Source organism: Leuciscus leuciscus (genome assembly GCF_965113295.1).
Source record: "Leuciscus leuciscus genome assembly, chromosome: 19".
Classification (NCBI taxonomy): domain Eukaryota; kingdom Metazoa; phylum Chordata; class Actinopteri; order Cypriniformes; family Leuciscidae; genus Leuciscus; species Leuciscus leuciscus.
In genome coordinates this window covers 24,043,516-24,054,623 of record NC_138743.1, presented here as the reverse complement: position 1 = coordinate 24,054,623, position 11,108 = coordinate 24,043,516, and positions in this window count along the sequence as shown.

Sequence of the window (11,108 nt, the reverse complement as noted above, 5' to 3'; positions counted from 1 at the left end):
TGCCATCTCTGTGTTTTCAGGCTGGGAGTGGGACAGGACATCCTTCACCTTTTCATTCTTTGATTTGCTCTTTAAGTACTCAACGATAGCCTTTCTGCATTCTTTCATGGACATGTCAAAGGCTTTCAGCACATCAATGTCAGTTAGCAACTTGAAGTGGGCACAAATAGACTTCTGATGGAAGAGGTATGGCCACTGGCTCCTAATGTCTTCTACTGAAGGTGCTGGTATGGAATTTAGTTTCTGGAATGTGTCTCACAAATGCAGGTAAAGTACTGCATGTGTGTGAACAAAGTTTGCAAGTAAACATTTTACACTATGGAAGAGCACAATCCAGCTATAAAAACACACACATGTGTGTTTTAACTTTAAGAAACAAGTAAAAAATTAACTTAAGTGAATTTCCTCTGTTATATCGACGACGACTTAATGTATGTAACGTTAGTTGGAGCAAATGTATCGAGTGCAAAAGTATGCTGTTAAAATTATTGTGCTCATATACTGTAAAAAAGGCCAAAATAATAACACTGACATTTAATAAGTTCATATAACTTCCAATGAGACAGACGTGTGCAATTCACTCGTGCTAAAGAACCTAACGTTAGCTGTTCCACCACCCCCCACAGCGTAAAAAAAAAAATATACTGGCGAAAGGCGGTAAATTAAAAAACCTAACGTTACTTAATACAATAATCCAACGAACGCACTTATTTTACATTTCCCTCTATATTAGGGTAACTTGTACAATGAAAGAACACAAATATGCAAAGCTGCAAGCACGCGCGAGCTCGGAGACGGACACACACACACACACACACACACACACACGCGCGCGTTTTACTTTGAGGAACAATACATTTAGCTACATCCACTGTCTTAAAGCACGAAATTAATTAGATTAACAGTGAACACAATTATTTTAGATTCACCCGTGGTCTGGTACCTGTAAATGAGTTTCAACATGAAAGCTGTGCTTCCACCGAGAAAGACGTGTGTCAGTCACTCTTGCCAACTGCCAAAGTGCGGTTCATTCCCTCCCCCACAGATCACGTGCTAATTAACGGTAAGAAACTGTAATTTTAGAAAACGGGTCAGTACTGTAAATTTCTGCTGTAAATTTACAGCATTTTTTTACAGTGTTGTTATTCACACTGGTTTTTGCATTTAATGTTTGACCATCTGGAACTTTTGTTTGTAATGAGCTCTGTAGCCTACTAGAAAAAATGTATGATTCAACAACACAAACTCTGTTTTTACTCGGCAAATTTGTTTTTCTTTCAAGTAAGCTATAGCCTACAAGTTATCCTGCTTTTTGCCATGGCTTTGCCATACTGGCCAGAATAAACAACATTTTCCCCACACGAGAAGTTTAAAAACCCTGCATTTAGTTTTTGTGAAGACGAGCGCATATCTTACAAAGGTTCCAGTTCTGTTTAGATGGAAATATGGCTGCAATCCACTGTTCTGGGATCAGTCACACAGATGATGACCTTGCAGGGGCTTCAGGCCATATGTACAGTGTGACTCCTCAACCACAAACCAACGAATTGAAAGCTGGTGGTCATACTTCAGGAAAACAAAGGTGTAATAGTCCACACAGTCATGATATTTAGGGGGTTTATTTAATATACCTTTTCTTGCAGAATTTTTATTTAGTTTGAAACTAATATTCAATTAAAACACGTTATAAGAAAATAGCCCATTAATTTTATACCCGGCTTCACAGACAAGGCTAGTCCTAGACTAAATTGCATGTTTGAGCTGTTTTAAATGAGAACGTATCTTAAAATATGTCAGTGCAATTGTTTTGTCACAAGATGCACACCAGTAATGTTTTTTTCTGGGACATGTTTATAAATATATATTCGGAGATCGACTACTTTTGACTGACAAAATTCAAGCCACCGGAAAACTGATAAAGTGAGTCGTACAAAACCTCTTTTTAGTAAACTCTGTGTCCACAAACCATGCTGGAGTTCATGTGTAGAGCCTCTGGTGATACTTCAGCACAGTTTGATGTTGTGTCGAGCCTTCTTAGTGTTTTAAAAATAGCGATTTTGATGCCATCATAGAAGTGCCCCATTCACTCCCATTCAAAAGGCATTTTGACCTAAAACGAAAATACAGTCAATCTTAAAAGTGGCGTTTCCATCCTATTTATGCTTTTACACGAAAGTTTGACTCGGGTAGATTAACAAAAAGAGCCTAGGTTCAATTTTGGCGAGAGTTACCCTTTAATGAATGCAAAGAACACTCACAATCTACGCTCTTCCACACAGGTCGGTATATGACTATATTAAATATTTAACTTATTTAAATTTTTGTAATGGAATTGTTAAAAGGACAGTTAACAACTTCAAACTCTCCCATCATTCACTCACCCTAATGTTGTTCCAAAGCCATATGGCTTACTTACATATAACAACATTTTTTGATATTATACACAATGTTAGTCTCACTCTCCGTTTACTTTAATTCAGTGTTCTTCTGTAAAATTAAAGTGAAAGGAGATTGTGGATAACATTCTATTCCACAGAAGAAAGTCATTCAACTTTGGACTGACGAGGTTTAGTAGACAGTTTTATTTTGGGGCAAAGATAGAATTTATAATTAAATACAAATTAACCTTTATTGCTGTACCTTTAGTTATCACACCAAACTTTTTCCTCTTTTACTTAAAGGTTTAATGGGAGAGAATGCGGATTTCGTGTCTCAGAGGAAGACTTGAACCAGTTTTTCATTGAAGCTACTCTTAGTACATGTGGAGATGAACAGCTTCAGGCAAACTCTGAAGAACTACATGCTCAAAGCAATCTGACTACACCTCACACCTGGAGACTGGTGTGGAGAACTATATAACTTTATAAAACATGGCCCGCATTTAAACTCTGGTTAGTTCAGAATTTTTTTTTTTCAAAATTAAAGAAAATGATAAAAAGGGATAGTTCACCCAAAAATGAAAACTGTCATCATTTACCAGGGCTCTAGAGTGCGACCAAATTTTGTAAGGGTGCGACTAAAATTTTTCCTAGGTCGCACCGGTGCACCTAACGTCCTCGCATCCGCTGCCTCTCCACGAACTAAGTGTTTGTTCTCCTTTGACCGAACTCACACACTCATGGGAACTCACACTCTTCTCTCACGCTTAATGAGTGATGACGGAGGACAGAATTAAACATTCAAACGTAGCCTGGTTACACTTAAGGTCTGTGATATTAGTCTGATTTTATTTTACATTTCGGCTTCCAAAGATTATAAAAAATAATATATTGAGGTAAAACCATTAAAAACTATAGCATTCTATCTAGCGCAACTTCTTCCCTTCGTCACATTACACTCCCTAAAACTCAAACCTAACGACAGAATCAGCACGATCGGTGATTGTTGTAAAATGCAGTCTAGCTAATGTTGCTAACTTGCGAGACGCGTTAAATAATTAAAAGAGCTATTAAAAGCACAAAATCTGCGCAAGAGATGTTGTTCGCAAGGCGGCACGCGCTCCGAAACCGAAACCGAGACAAGCAAATTATAGCCTACTTTGGGTTTACTGTGCGTGTCTAAACGATCAAATGTACACAAAAGTATGTCAAAATGACCGGCTTGGAGATTCACTAAAAACAGTTTATGTCTTAAATGGACGTAGCCTAGTTATGGAAATAGTTGGGAGAATATGGTGCATCAGATCAGTAGCAGATCTGCACTCGGTCTTAAAGGGGCCGCAGTCTAGTAAACATGCGGACGATTGCGCCATTACTGCGAATCAAACAACAAGAGAAAAATCACTACAAAGCTCTTGAAAGAATAACTTCAGCTTTATTAAGCATTAATCTATTTATGAAAAATTATGCAGTGTTATTTTACATTTGATTACTTTATTAGATTTCTTTTTAGACTAATATATATATATATATATATATATATATATATATATATATATATATATATATATAAAAAAACAAAAAGAACCGATAAGAATACAGTTAAAGTACCGGATCGATAAGCAGTATCGGTTAGAGTAGGAATACCGTTAAAAACCCTTTACTCCCCGGTCAATGCTCCGACAACAGCCCAGACATGAAGCTACTTCAGCCACCATTCTCCCCAGTCCCTGGTAAGATGCCAAGCCCTGGTCTTTCGTCGGAGATGGCATCCGACTCAGAGACGGAGGTAGAGCCTATACCGCGCCTGAGCTAGAGACTCAAAATACTTAGTTCAGCAGCTCAGTGAAGCACTTTAAATTTTTATTTTTTGCTTTTTATTTACCTACACCTTATTCTTGTTTAAAATCATTTACATAATATGAATGTATATAGAGCGTGATAAAAAGGTGACCTTGAAATTGTGGCGTTAAAGGTGACGCGAGCCGAGAAAAATTTTCGGTGCACCCAAATTTTGTGCTGGTGCACCTAAATAAAAAAGTTAGGCGCACCAGTGCAACCAAGGCAAAAAGTTAGTCTGCAGCCCTGTTTACTCACCCTCATGTTCCAAACCTGTATGAGTTTCTTTCTTGTGTTGAACACAGAAGATGATATTTTGAAGAATGTTGGTAACACATTTGCTTCGTTTTAAAAGTCAAGACAGTCATCTTTAATAATAATAATAATAATAAATTTTATTTAAAGGCGCCTTTCAAAACACCCAAGGTCACCGTACAAATAAAACAGGGTTTAAAAACATACATATCAGATAGCAAAAGCAGTTAACATACTAAAAGATACAAAAAGATACTCAAAAAGGAAAAAAGTTTGGTTTAGTAAAAATAAAAGATCTGGAGAGCGTGACAGTCAGGGAGGGTAACATTGCAGAAATAGGTGTGTTTTGAGATGTGATTTGAAAATTGTCAATGTATCAATGTTTCGGATGTTGGGTGGTAGGGAATTCCAGAGGCGGGGGGCGGAACGGCTGAAGGCTCTGGAACCCATGGTGGTCATACGGGCAGGGGGGACAGTGAGGCTGATAGATGAAGATGATCTAAGAGTCCGACTGGGTGTGTTAACGTGGAGAAGTTCAGTTATGTAAGGAGGGGCGAGGTTGTGGAGGGCTTTGAATGTTAATAGAAGGATTTTATAGGTGATGCGGTGTGTGATGGGAAGCCAGTGAAGCTGCTGGAGAACAGGGGTGATGTGATGAGAAGACGGGGTCCTGGTGATGATCCGGGCAGCAGCATTTTGAACAAGTTGTAGTTTACGGAGGGACTTGAGGGGGAGACCAGTGAGAAGTGAGTTGCAATAATCCAAGCGGGAGGTGACGAGGGAATGGACCAGGATGGCGGTATTATCGGCAGTGAGGGATGGGCGGAGACGGTTGATATTGCGGAGATGGAAATATGCAGAACGGGTAATGTTGTTAATGTGAGAATGGAAAGACAAAGTGCCGTCCAGGACGACACCCAGACTCTTAACTTGAGGGGAGGGAGAGACAGAGGAGTTATCGATGGTGATGGTGAAACTGTTAGCTTTGGCGAGGGTGGATTTAGAACCAATGAGAAGAACCTCAGTTTTATCACTGTTCAGTTTGAGAAAGTTGGAGGAAAACCAAGTTTTGATTTCTTGGAGGCAGTCACAGAGGGAGGTGGGAGGGAGGGAGGAGTTGGGGTTAGAGGAAAGGTAGAGCTGGGTGTCGTCCGCATAGCAATGAAAGTGAATATTGTATTTATGGAATATGTGACCAAGGGGGAGTAAGTAAATGATGAAGAGGACTGGACCGAGGACAGAACCTTGTGGTACACCAGAGGAGATGGGAGATGGCTGGGATGCAAAAGTTTTTAGATGGATGAACTGAGTTCGGCCAGTGAGATAAGAGTGGAACCAGTCCAGGGGTGTGCCAGATAGTCCAATGGATGCCAGTCCATGGAGAAGGATGGAGTGGGAGATGGTGTCGAAAGCTGCGGTAAGATCAAGGAGGATGAGAATGGTTAAAAGTCCAGAGTCTGCTGCCAGGAGGAGGTCGTTGGTTATTTTGAGTAGAGCTGTTTCAGTGCTATGATGGGGACGAAAACCGGACTGGAACTGTTCATAAAGGTTATTGTCGGAAAGATGAGAGTGGAGTTGGGATGCAACTGTTTTTTCGAAAGGAATGGCAGATTGGAGATAGGCCGGAGGTTATTGAAGTTGCTGGGGTCTGAACCAGGTTTCTTGAGGATTGGAGTTACTGCAGCACATTTGAGAGATGGTGGAACAGAACCAGAGGTGAGGGAGGAGTGGATGATGTCAGTGATCAGAGGAGACATGTGGGGGAGACAGGCTTTGACCAGGGGTGTTGGAAGGGGGTCGAGTTGACAGGTGGACGGTTTTGATTTTCTGATGAGGTCCGATACATTGGCAACAGAGGGAAGGTGGAAATTCGAGAATGGTTGAAAGGAAGGGGGTCGGAGGGGAACAGGAGGGTATACATTGTAGGAAATGTGAGAGTCCAGTTGCTGATGAATAGTTTCAATTTTACCGTTAAAAAAGTTCATGAGTGAAACACATTGCTCAGCAGAGTAAAAGTGTTGGGGGAAGTTGTCCGGAGGGTGTAGGGAGTTGTTAAGTACAGAAAACAGAGTCCGCGTGTTCCCATCACCAGCGTTGATGAGACCTGCATAGTGTTGTAATTTGGCTGTGTTGATTGAGTCCTTATAATGAAGGATGTGGAGATGGTACATTTCCTTGTGAACGGTGAGACAGGATTTTTTGTAGAGGCGTTCCAGTTGTCGTCCTTTAGCTTTGAGGAGGCGGAGACGAGGTGTAAACCATGGAGCAGAGCGGGTGAATGATACAGTCCGGGTTTTTATGGGAGCAAGTGAAGTCAACAGTGAATGGAGACTGCTGTTGTAGTGGAGAACGAGTTCATCACATGTAGAAGGGGAGGTTATGCTGGGAAGTGATTCTATGGCAGTTGTAACGGTTGTAGGATTAATGTTCTTAATATTACGGAAAGAGATTATACGTGAAGGTTTAGTTTTGGAAATGGACAGATTCAGATTAAATGATATGAACATATGATCAGAAATGGGGAGATGAGTAGAAGCGCAGTTTAAAGGGGTGACACCGGAGCAGCACACCAGATCAAGGATATGACCTTTGGAATGGGTGGGGAAATTTATATATTGCTTAAAATCGAAGCTGTCCAAGCATGATGTAAAATCCTTCGTGATAATATGATTGATGCTGTCCATGTGAATATTAAAATCACCAAGCACAATGGCATTAGGGGAATGTGTGCAGAGGAGGGTGAGAAGAGAGGAAAATTCATCAATAAAATCCTTGTTGGGCTTGGGAGGACGATAGACAGCAGCTACTATAGTTGGTGTTGGTCCAGTAATTTGCAGAGCCACTGATTCAAACGAAGAGTATGTTGGAAGAGAAATAGGCGACACACGCAATTTCTCATGATGAATTATCGCGAGACCTCCTCCTCGACCGGTGAGGCGGGGCTGACAAATGTAAACAAACCCAGGTGGAGTGGATTCGTTTAACTGAGAAAAGTCGTTCGGTTGCTGCCATGTCTCTGTCAAGCATAGAAAATCCAGCTTGGAATCGAGGAGGAGGTCCTGGAGAAGAAGTCCTTTGCCAGTGAGTGAGCGGATGTTGAATAGTCCGAAGTTGACATCACTGCAAACGGAGGTGGAGACGTGGTTAGCCGACTTGGCTAGGTTGGCTAACATGCCGCAATTAGCTCGTCTGTTGGGTTTTCTGCGAGGACGGCGGGTTGTGGACCAAATGGAGTTGATGGCAGATGAGTGGTTGATGTGGAGCCTCAGGCGGGACCCGCGGTGGATATATTTCCGACGGGGTAGCCGAGTAATGTCCGGGAAAAGATGTAGCACCGGTGAAGGATCTGACAGGTGGATCCGCAGCTGAAGGAGCTGGGCAGCAGTGTACCGGTGAAGGGCTGTCGATGGACCTAGTAAGCTGGATAGGACAATCCAGACTAGGATAAACCATACTGTCAGTCCGTTATTCCACATGATGGACGAGTGGAGGCGGCAGCTAGTATGTAGCAGCAGCCAGATGAAGAGCAGGAGTCAACAACACGCCACAGGTAGCGTAGACAATATTCAGTCTGTCTGTTTACCAAAACGGGCAGATGAAACTATTTTACAGACACTGCACCAGTATAAATCAAAGTTCATTAGGTCGCAAGACCGTAATGACGATCAAATAAAAAGTATAAAGTTTAAAAAGTTACCGGCGAGCAGCGGCAGCTAGTCACGCCAGCGTTCACTCGACCGGAAGTCCGTCGAGTGTCCGTACTTTATTTATATAGCGCCTTATTTATGACCAATCTGTATATACTGTATAAATAACAATATGGGTCAAAGACGATATTGTCACAGTGTCTGGTTTGTGTTTCCCCGGGTGTCCACTAGAGGTCTCTCTCCCTTACTGTCACCATTCATTCTGGAACTGCATTTCCCACGATCCTTTGTCTGTTCTCATCACTCATCATTGCACGCAGCTGTTTCTCATTAGTTTCTGTGTATAAATAGCCTGTCTGTTTTAGTCCTTGTCATGGAGTCGTCATATATTGTCACTACACTTCTGGGGCCTGTTTCAATAAAGAGGTTCAACCAACTCTGAGTTAAAACTTGAACTCTGAGTTGACTTACCCTGAGATGGGAAACTCTGAGTTTTTGGTTTCAGAACAGCTGAAATGAGTTAGTTCAATCAACTCTGAGTTGACTGACTCTGAGTTAAGCGCGTGCGCCACAACTATAAAAAGCCATTATCAATGGAGCACAGATATTATGAGTCACCATGGCAACAGCGCCAGACAAAAAGAGGTCTCCATATTTCTTCACATTTTAATTACTGTTATACAGTGTTGGGTGTAATTAATTACCAAGTAATCTAAATACTGTAATTTAATTAAAGGGATTACTCTTAATTCTTCTGTAATTTAAAGTTAAATCTGATGTAATTGTATTAGACTATAGAACAATTCTGTATAGGCTATTTAACATACATTTTTAAAAGTTATATTTTTAATGTAACCTTCTCCCTCTACACACTTTGGTCAATTCAAGAATAATTCATGCAATTGTATATTGTTTATTTGAAAGCATTAAAAGTGCTGTTTCTTGTCTCTCCTTGTATTGTTCAAGTGTTTAAGGTTGACATGGGATTTAGTAATTAGTAATAAGTAGACCAATAATTTCTAAAGATAGTCATTATTACATTAATCTAATTACAATGTTGAAGATGTCATTTGTAGTTAGTAATACAAGTAACTTGCCCAACTGTTATAATATCAGAGGTGAAACTGGAAGAACAGTATGTTATTCAACCTAATTTTAATTTTCATGTAGGGGCAATCCTGCAGGTATTAAAAGAACATGGCAGCAGCTGAAATTTAAATATAAAAACATAATTCAGTCAAGTAAGGCCTACTGCAGTGTAGGCTACCTGGCTTTACAAACATGTGACATATTAAATAACTAAAGCATCCAGTGTCTAGCAGTGCAGCAGCATTTTTGGCTGAGGGAATTCCTGGACGGACTTCAGAGCCAGTCACTCCCAAAGATCCAAGGGCCTTCATAAAATGTAAGAGGTTTACATATGTGTTATTTTTGATATAGGCTATTTTTGATATTTCCATTTATTTTACTTTGGGTTAGGATTTTTGTTGGTCCCAATAGATTCTGATGGTAATATCTGTCTTTTGGAGCCTCCTGTCCCAACAGAAACCCAGGTAGTTGTAAGTTGCCTACTCAATACACCAGAAATTATGACAAATAGTGTTATAAAGTGTACTCAACCAAATGCTCATCACATGGGGATAAAGAGTTTCTGCTGCTACAGAGGTAATGTTAACATTATGTGTCTACACATTCTTTCACATTTTTATGTGGAGTAGCCTATAGAATCTACATTTACGCATTTGGCAGACGCTTTTATCTAAAGCGACTTACATTGCATTATCCTATACATTTATACATAGGTATGTGCAATCCCCTGGGATCAAACCCACAACCTTGCATTGTTAACGCAGTGCTCTTACCACTGAGCTACAGGAAAGCTACTTTTCAATCTAAGTCTAAATCTAAGTATAAACGGGTATTCTTATCTCTCCCCGCGCCCCCAGAGTGTGGAAGAACAGCAGGAGGACGGTCCATCAACTTCTGTTGCACAGATGAACAGTTCAGTGATTTCCAGTAAATGCCACAGTTTAATTCTGTAGAATTTGTTTAGAACTACATTATGTAACTCTAATATACTACTGTGTTTTCAGTTGCCAGTTAAGGAGTTATATAGACTTCATCTTATTAAAAAAAAAAAAAAGCAATATTTTATTTATTAATAAAAGATTAATTTTATTAATAAAAATGTACTGAAAGAATGAATGAGGTGTTTAAACACCACTTCCTCTTTAAAAAGGGGAGGAGACCGAAAGAAACTCTGGGTTTACTGAAGAAAACCTGCTCCCGACCAGGTTAGGTTCACAGAGTAAGTTACCATGGTAACTGACTCTGAGTATAAGTTACCTCTCTTTCTGAAACAGGCTTGACTTACTCTGCTTTCTCAGGTTTAACATACCTCCCATTCTGAAACAGAAAACTCAGAGTTTCCCTCATTTCAGGGTTAACATACTCAGAGTTTTCACTTAACCTCCTTTCTGAAACAGGCCCCAGGTCTGCGTACGACCTGTTTCTTGTTTTGTTTATTGTGTATTTTGGATTGCTATCATGGATTTTGAACCTTGCCTGGATGACTACGAGATGGATTACACTTCAATAAACAACTATTTTCATACTGCATTTGGATCTACCTACGGGGACACGTGACCCACGGGGATAATCTGTATTATTATTTATTAATATTCATAATCAGTTGTATTATCTTATGAAGTGTAAAATGCACGAGTTAGACTATAGATTGCATGGACACAAGTGTTTAAGGAACATATTTTAGACACAAGGAGGGTAGCTGGGAGGATTATGTATTCTGCTTAAAGGTACGAGTAAAATGCAATGTTCACTTAGCAGAGAGTTCCAGTGATGATGATACTTCAGATGTGTACACTTGGTTTGCTCTTTGCAAGAAAATGAATGTTTCGACTGATGCAAATGTAGCATTTGTATACCACTAATATACACTGAGAAATAGTTTCTTAATGTGGAAAGGGGA